The sequence below is a fragment of the Rhea americana genome, unplaced genomic scaffold, assembly GCF_003343005.1.
Source record: "Rhea americana isolate MKP2758 unplaced genomic scaffold, rheAme1 scaffold_484, whole genome shotgun sequence".
NCBI lineage: Eukaryota > Metazoa > Chordata > Aves > Rheiformes > Rheidae > Rhea > Rhea americana.
Window position 1 is genome coordinate 165,126 of NW_028186628.1, and position 7,386 is coordinate 172,511.

General features: G+C 58.8%; 1 long non-coding RNA gene across 1 annotated transcript in view; it reads right to left on the reverse strand.

Annotated features, from left to right (window-relative positions):
- Positions 1-215: 215 nt before the first annotated feature.
- LOC146588985 (uncharacterized) overlaps positions 216-7,386 on the reverse strand; it is an 11,378-nt gene continuing 4,207 nt past the window's right edge. The window contains exon 3 of the long non-coding RNA XR_014897305.1: positions 216-354. This is a non-coding gene — a long non-coding RNA (uncharacterized LOC146588985). The remainder of the gene's footprint in view (positions 355-7,386) is intronic.

A 7,386-nucleotide genomic window follows, 5' to 3' on the forward strand; every position in this document is an offset into this window, starting at 1 on the left:
AAGTTTTATTTTCAGCAATCCTTCTTTTTTTTTTCCTTAATGCAAGAAAGGCAGTTGTAAAAAAAAATTTAAAAATACGAACAAGACAGAGGCTGAGAAAACATTAACAAGGCCCTGTGCTTTCTGCTAAAGTGCCTTCATTTCATTATCATTAAATTTGCCTAGTAATTAGATTTCGGTGCATGAATATTTTAAAAAAACGTAACAGACAGGCTGTCAAAAAAAAGCACGACAACATCAATTCGATAATTTTTTAGACAGAGACATTCATAAGCAATTAACACAGATCTCCTGGCTTTGAGGACTTTCTTTCTTTCTTTCCTTCYTTTTTTCTTCCACCCTCGCGTTCTTCACCTGCAAATCAAAAGAAAAAAGGAAAACCACTGTAAATATCAGCACTCCCATTTATGCTATTTTTTCCCGGTTTGCCAACACACTAACGTGATCGCGGGGCCGGTTTTCCCGTCTCGCTGTCGGCGCCCAGCCRGCGCTTAGCACGCTCCGCCGCCGCTCCCCCCTCCCRCCCCAGCCTTGCTCAACACGGGCGAGCGCGAGCTTGGGTCATGTACCAGACCTCCCCGCTCCTGCAGGACCAGATTAAATTAAGGTTGCATGAAGCTCCTGTCTTGATCTTCAGGCGTTTCTGCTGAAAACAGTGATTTTGATCACTATTTGCATAATTGTACAGTTACGTATTCACCGGCTCCCTAATTACACGATCCGTGTTCGACACGGCTTCGGAGGAGGGAAGGTGCGCGAGACGCGTGCTGAGCTCCCCGCTGCGCGCCAGGGCCTCATCCTGCACCCGCTGAGCTCGCCCGCGAAACCGCCGCGCCGTCGCCCCTCTCCCACGCTGCCGGGGATCCGGCCGAGCCGAGCCGAGCCGAGCCGAGCCGAGCCGTCCTCTGCTGACCGTTTCCAGCAAGCCCGGAAGGTGGAGGGAAAACAAAGCGTTCCCCAAATTTCTCCTCCTCAGCGGTCCCCAAAGAGCCAAACCTTTCCAGAAAGAAATCTGGCCTTGGGGGTGACTCAATGTCTGAGCCATTTCGGGTGCTGGGTAGCACATGGTGGGTTCAGTCCACGGTGGGAACCGACCCAGACGCCAGACTGCGTTTCCCGTAAGGCCAACGCGGCATCATCGACTCCGTGAATATTCATGGAAAGGAGAAGGTTGCTCAAGATTGGCTTCTTCCACTCGCCGCTGGCGCTGCCCGAGCTGCCGCTCTGCTGACCCCCCTTCGGGGAAGCAGGTCTTGATCCCCTCCACGGTCTCCATTGGGAAGATACCTCCTCCTGAGCGCCCAGGCCGTGCAGGGATTTCATTCCAGGCAGAGCTTCCAACSCTTCTGCTTCTGGTCCTAAATCAGGTCCTAAATCCCCTCTAGAGCAGGGGCCTCTTTTCTCTGCACACCCCAGGTCCTTGATAAGCCAAGTCCTCGCGTTGGTTGAGTCCTCTAAACAGCTAAAGCCTTGCCAGACCTGAGCTTTCCATGCAACAAGAACCTGGAAAACACCTCCCTGCCCGCCGTCACGCCCCGGTTTGGACGCTGACCACCACGTCCGCACTCCAGAAGACTCGTCCCAGCTCCAGGGCAAAGCCGGCGCTGCTTGAAGYCGCCTGTGTTCAGGCTCTACTTGATTTACTAGAGCAAAATTTTGCAATAAGCCTCGTTTGGGACAGTTCAGGGCTATTGCGGGCAGGTAGCTAAAATAATCTTAAAGAGCAGGCGCCAGGGCTAACGTACAGGGAAGAGGAAGCAACAACAACAAAGTGAGTTCGTGACCTAAACATACATGATGTTACGAATCTCTCTCTGTATTATTTTTGTTATCATCACCATCATCACCTCTGGTAAATTAAAAATACACAAAACCACCACACACAAAGAAAATCCTAGACCTCAGCTCAGGTCATGCCTTCCTAAAATCTCCTTTGCAAGGTTTTATCGGAAAGAGCAGGGAGTGGAAGCAGTTGGTACAAGCAGCTGAAATACCAAATCAAAAGCATGTGAGCAGATTAAAGAATCAATCTCCCCGTTTGATGCAGAGGAAATCCCACTAATTATAAAGAAGGGGCTTATTTCCTGGAGTCACTCTGTTTGAAGTCATCAAAACTAGTAATACTTAATTACTCTGCTTTATGGCATATATAACATTGGACCCCCTTCTCCCACTCGCCGGTCCTCCGATGCCATTGCTGGCGCGGAGGTTTCCAGGGGGTTACGGTGATGTTCCTCCCGTACCTACGCACTTATTTATTCAAATGAAGCCCTTAACAGCCTTCACACGAGCCTGCAGGGAAGCATTTAAATGTGCTGTAAAAGGAGGTTCTAATGAAAAAAAAAAAAGAGAGCGATTTAGCCGTATAAGCTACCTGGCTATTACTGCAAGCATGTGTGCTCTGTGGGCCTGCCGCGCCAGCAAACACCTTCAAAATCAGGTATTTAGCATTAACTCGGRGCGCAGGTATTTGCCTCAACCCCTGAAAAGGCACTGGCAGCGGCATTTTGGAAACGGTGAGCCCTTGAGCAGCCCTCCGGGCTCGCTGAGCAACCTGGCTGGACCCGAGGAGGAGCAGGCTGCTGGCTTCGGGTTACGGRCACATCCAGGGTATGTCCACGGCAGGGGGGAACATTCGGATATTCAGGGGAAAAATCCCATGCAAAGAGAGAGCGAAAGGTAGGCACTGGGTCTTCTCAGAACTGGTATAAAGCTATTTAATGTTGATTTTCCTCCTGTCTCCAGATGGCCGGAGGGCAAACGTGCTCCACGCATGGCCAGGATAGGCTTGCACTAGGGCCAAAAGCTGCAAGTCTCATAAAACTCCATGTGAAAGCTCCGGCTCCTGGAGCCGCATGATTTGCATGGAGGAGAATCGCAGCTTTCACGAAAAAGTGGCAAAAATCATGTTTTTAAAGGTAGAGAGAAACGCTTGGAAAATGTGACTCAAGAGACCCTAGCGGGGAAAGGCAAATAAGATCGGTTTTTATTAAGTCGTGCCATTTTCAGGGCAATCTCAAGAGTGGCTGAATGCTGCCACAGCCAAGTCCTTGGGAAACACCGATTCCCTAAGAGTTGGGGCAAAACATTTCTCAGCTCAGCTCTGGCTGCTCACAAGACCCTTTTCAAATCTCTCTCTGCCTTTTGCAACTAAACYAGTAAATTCTTGGGGGAGACGGGAGCACACCTCTTCCTCCATCGCTACCTACCCAGGTCTGTGGCCGCTGCAGAAACATTACTGTTAATACTAGCAATAATACTCACAATTTATAATCATTTAAATGAGAGGAGAATAAGACCTGATCTTAATTACACTTGTGCTAAAAGGCAGCGTCTTGGATTTATGCGGCTGTGGCCGAGCCCAGAGCTGGTGCGAGCAACACGTTCGAGAAGCAGGAAAATAAACGCAGCGGCTCGTGGCGTGCCGAGTCCTGCGTTACGTTTTCTCCGCTGCATCCCGGAGTTCCTACGGAGCAAATCGGCGAGCGCAGCTGGAGGAATGGGCCGGCGATGGGAAGCTCCGAGCTGCTGTTTGCAATTCTGCACATACCGCCCGGCACCAGGAATGTCCTAGGAATGCTCCTTCGGAGTCATGAGGCTTCGTGGCCAGGAACTGGGTGCAGAAAAGAGTTTTTTTTTCCTAAGATGGAGAGGGAAGAACGCTGCTAAGCCCAGGTTTGGCCCAACTGGCAAAAGCAACRGAGCTCCAGGCGAGTCCAGCTGGCCTGAAAAACCCTTTGAAGACGTCAGGAGCCTGGGGTGGCTGCTGCTGCCTGCAGCTGCGAGCAGCCAGGTCCTGATTCGGGAGGACAGCCCCAAACCCGGCGCGCAGCGCCTGTCGCATCCGCTCGGATGCCGCGCTAAGGGCACATCTCACTGTGCTAGAAAAAATATAGAGAGACACGTGCAAAGACCCTCGCTATTTTGCTTCTGGTGGGAGAAAGGATGAGTGCTAACACACTCTCATGGCCATGCCACTGGTCCTGCAGGAAAGGCCCAGGCCAGACCCCCAGAAACACCCCGTGGGGAAGGACGGAGCTGCCCTATGGCATTAGCCCAGACCTGGGAGATGAAAGCTCCGTCTGCAGCCCGGGGCCACGTCCTCGCCGGGTCCCTCGCCCACCTGGGCTCCCTGGAGACGTGACACCGTCCACCCAAAGACACGCGCCCGACCCCGGGGCTCTCTGCTCGGCAGGTTTCAGCTGCTTTCATAACACGAATCAAGACAACAAYTCCCTGAGCAGCGCAGGAGCCCGACAGGGAAAAACCCCTCCAGGCTTCTCGTTGACGCTAACGGGCCGAATTTGCAGCGTCGGCTTTCCGACGGGTCAGCAGCTTTTCCCGGAGCGCAGAGGCGGGAAAGGCAGTTAGCCACCTGCGGATGATATATATAGTCCGAGACGGACCTGAAATAAAACGCTCACATCCGCATCCCTCGGGAATAAAGAGAAACCCAAGGTGAGCGCGTGCTGGTAATTTTTTTGCGGCGCGTCCTCAGCTCTACGGTGCCGGCGCGGGAGCCGCTGCAAGCCGACCGGCAAGAGGGCAGCGAGCAAGGGAATGCGTTTTCTCCAGGGAGGTTTTCCAGGGTCGGAGACCTTCTTTGCTGCAATCCGTCTCAAAGCCAGCGCGGAGCAGCAGCAGCAGCTCCCGCGCCCCGGCGCCGTCCCCACCGCTTCCCTCCCGCAGCCCCGGAAAGAAAGCCGGAGCCAAGCAGTGATTTGGGAGAGCAGCAGCGTCCGCAGCCTCGGGAAAACAACCGCCCGGGCAAGACCCAGCCSTCTGCTTCAAGCTAAGCAGGGGCCGGAGGCGCTCCGCTAGCGCGGGACGCTGCCCGGAGCGGAGGCGGAGGCGCGAGCGGCGCGGGCCGCGCGGCCGAGGTCCGTTTGTCACTTCTCCCCCATTATCCGCAGTTTGTACACAGGCGTCATTAGGATTCATTCGGTTTCCCTAGCAGCAGGCATTAGTCTGGCTTTCCTCTCCCCCCCTCCTCACTCTCGCGCTCGCTCCCTTTATTTTTCGCGTCTTATTTACAGTTTGACAGAGTAACTGTAACCCTTGCAAGCTACTCCAGCGGCTTTAATCGGGGGAATAATGGGGCCTGTCTGGYGCTGAATAGCGTTTCGGGGACAGATTGTTCCGCGCCGGCCCGGTGGGGGTAATTTATTTATGTGCGCGCTTGTCAGCGGGAGAAAGGGCCGGGGGGGATCTGTGCGCGCCGAGGACCCCGCCGGCGCTGAAAGGCGGAGGGAGAATGGAGCCTCGGCCGGCCGTGAACTTGGAGGGGCCGCCAGCCCCATTCCCAGGCCCCCGGCACGTCGCCGGGGCCGGGGGGCTCCAGATGGGTGCGGGCTGCCCGGCTCATAGCAACGGTGCAGGAGCTCAGCGGGGGTCTGGGAAGGGAGGCGAAGCCCGCGGCCGAGCCGCGGGACGGGCCGCCACAAAGGCCCGCCGCTCCGTATCATAAATTACGCGGCGGCCACAAAGCGGCCGCGACCTGCCCCGCCGCCGCCGTGCATCCTCCGCCGCGGCAGAAAAACCYTCCTCYGCCTCCCCGGCTCCCGCCCGGAGCCCGGCTCCTCCGCCGCCCACCGCCAAGCGCTTTCCCAGCACCTCTCCAGCCGCCGCCGGCACCGGCCCGGTGCGCTTCGCAGGAGCCCGCGAGGATGCTCCGCCAGCCGCCGCGAGCGGGGACTAGTCGTGCCCAGGCACCGGCTCCCGGCCCCGTCCGGAGCCGGGACGCTTCCTAAAAGCGCCGTTTACTCTCCTCTCCTCCGCACAGAGCAAAAGCGGGCGCGTTTTGCATCTGCACGGAGCAGGGCAATGCCGCCTCCGCACCCCGCTTCCCGGGCGGCGATGCGGGGCCGTCGGGGCCGCCCGGCCCGGCTCTGCGGAGCGGCACCGCGTGCCAGCGCCAGCGCCCCGCCAGCATGGCGCGAATCCCCCCGGGAGGGAAGGGACGGGCGCCCCGGGGCTTCCTCAGCACCCGCGGCTGCTCCGGGGAGCTAACGCGGGGCGGAAAGCGACGGAGGGCTCGGATTGAGCCGTCAGCCAACACGACTTCAACGCCGTTAAAATAAAACCTCCGGGGACCTGCCTGGACCTATGCAACAGATCTGGCAAAGCGGCACAACCAGCTGCCGATGTCCCTTCGACGTCGTCCCTCTTGGCCCGCTTCCCGCGGGCGCTCGGCATCGCTCTCCCCCGAAGCACGAAGAAGCCTTGAGTTGGTGCAAAGCTGCATTTTCTGCTGAAGACAGAGCTGGGTGCTCCACTGGGACACCCGGCGCTTCGCCCGCGCCGGGGCCGCCACGAACGGCTCCTGTGGACTCCGTCCGCCGTATAGAAGTAGCCGCTACCAACACGAACCGTCCGTCCCGGGGGGTTTAGCAATTTGCTGGTGCACGTTAAGAGGTGGAAGCGCGAGCCGGGGCGCTCCGGGGAGGACGCGACGCCGGCCCGCGTYGTCCTCGCTGGTCTCTCCACTCCAAACCCCGAACCGCGGAGCTGGGAGGCAACGGGGCCGCTGGCGGCGTGAGCCGGGACGGGAAGCGCCGGAGCATCGTCCCCGGGCGGCGGGGTGGCGAGCACAGGAGGAGTCTTCCCGGGATGTCCCCGCGCCGGCGGGGAGCCCGCGCGACGCTCCCGTGGGCTCCCGGGGCTTCCCGGGGGGACGGTCTCCGCCGAGCGCCCCGGGCGCCTCCGCGTGGGCTGAGAGCCCGTTTCGGGGAACATCTCCCCCCGCCCCCGGCCGAGAGACCCCCCCCTTAGCATGGGGACCTCTCGGAGAGGCCCGAGACCCCCTGGGCCCCTTGGAGGCCCGGGATGCCCCCGGGACGGACCTGCAGCCAGGGCAGCGGCGCGAGCAGCAGCTCCTCGCCCCGGCCACGTCCGCCCGGCTCCGGTGGCCCCGGCGAGGGGCTGCCGCTGCATGTGTCCCCCCCCCACCCCACCCCGGTCCCACGGCGCGACGAAGGAGCTGACGGCGGACGGCGGGACCGTCGGCGCGACCGAGGTGGCACCGGAGGGGGGGACGCCCTCGKCCGGGTACAATGACCGTCTATTCTGCTGATCACAAGCCTAATCCTCTTTGGTTTTTAATTGGCATTTGGGCTAAGCTGATTTAAACCTCTTCACCTTGTTGGGTGAAGCCCTCCCCGCTTCTTTCTTTTCTTCCCCCCCCTCCTTTTTTTTTTGGCCCAAATAACGCTGCCATCCCCGAGCCCCCGGCACAATGAAGCTTTGTGCGAGGGCGGCGGGGCGGCAGGGGGAGAGGGGCAGCGGGCCCGCGATGTCCCCGCGCCGAGCCCCGGGAGCCCTCCGCGCCGGCCTGCCGCACCGTCTGCGCGAGGAAAGGGCGGGAAGGTGTCGAGGGCAGAGACAAAA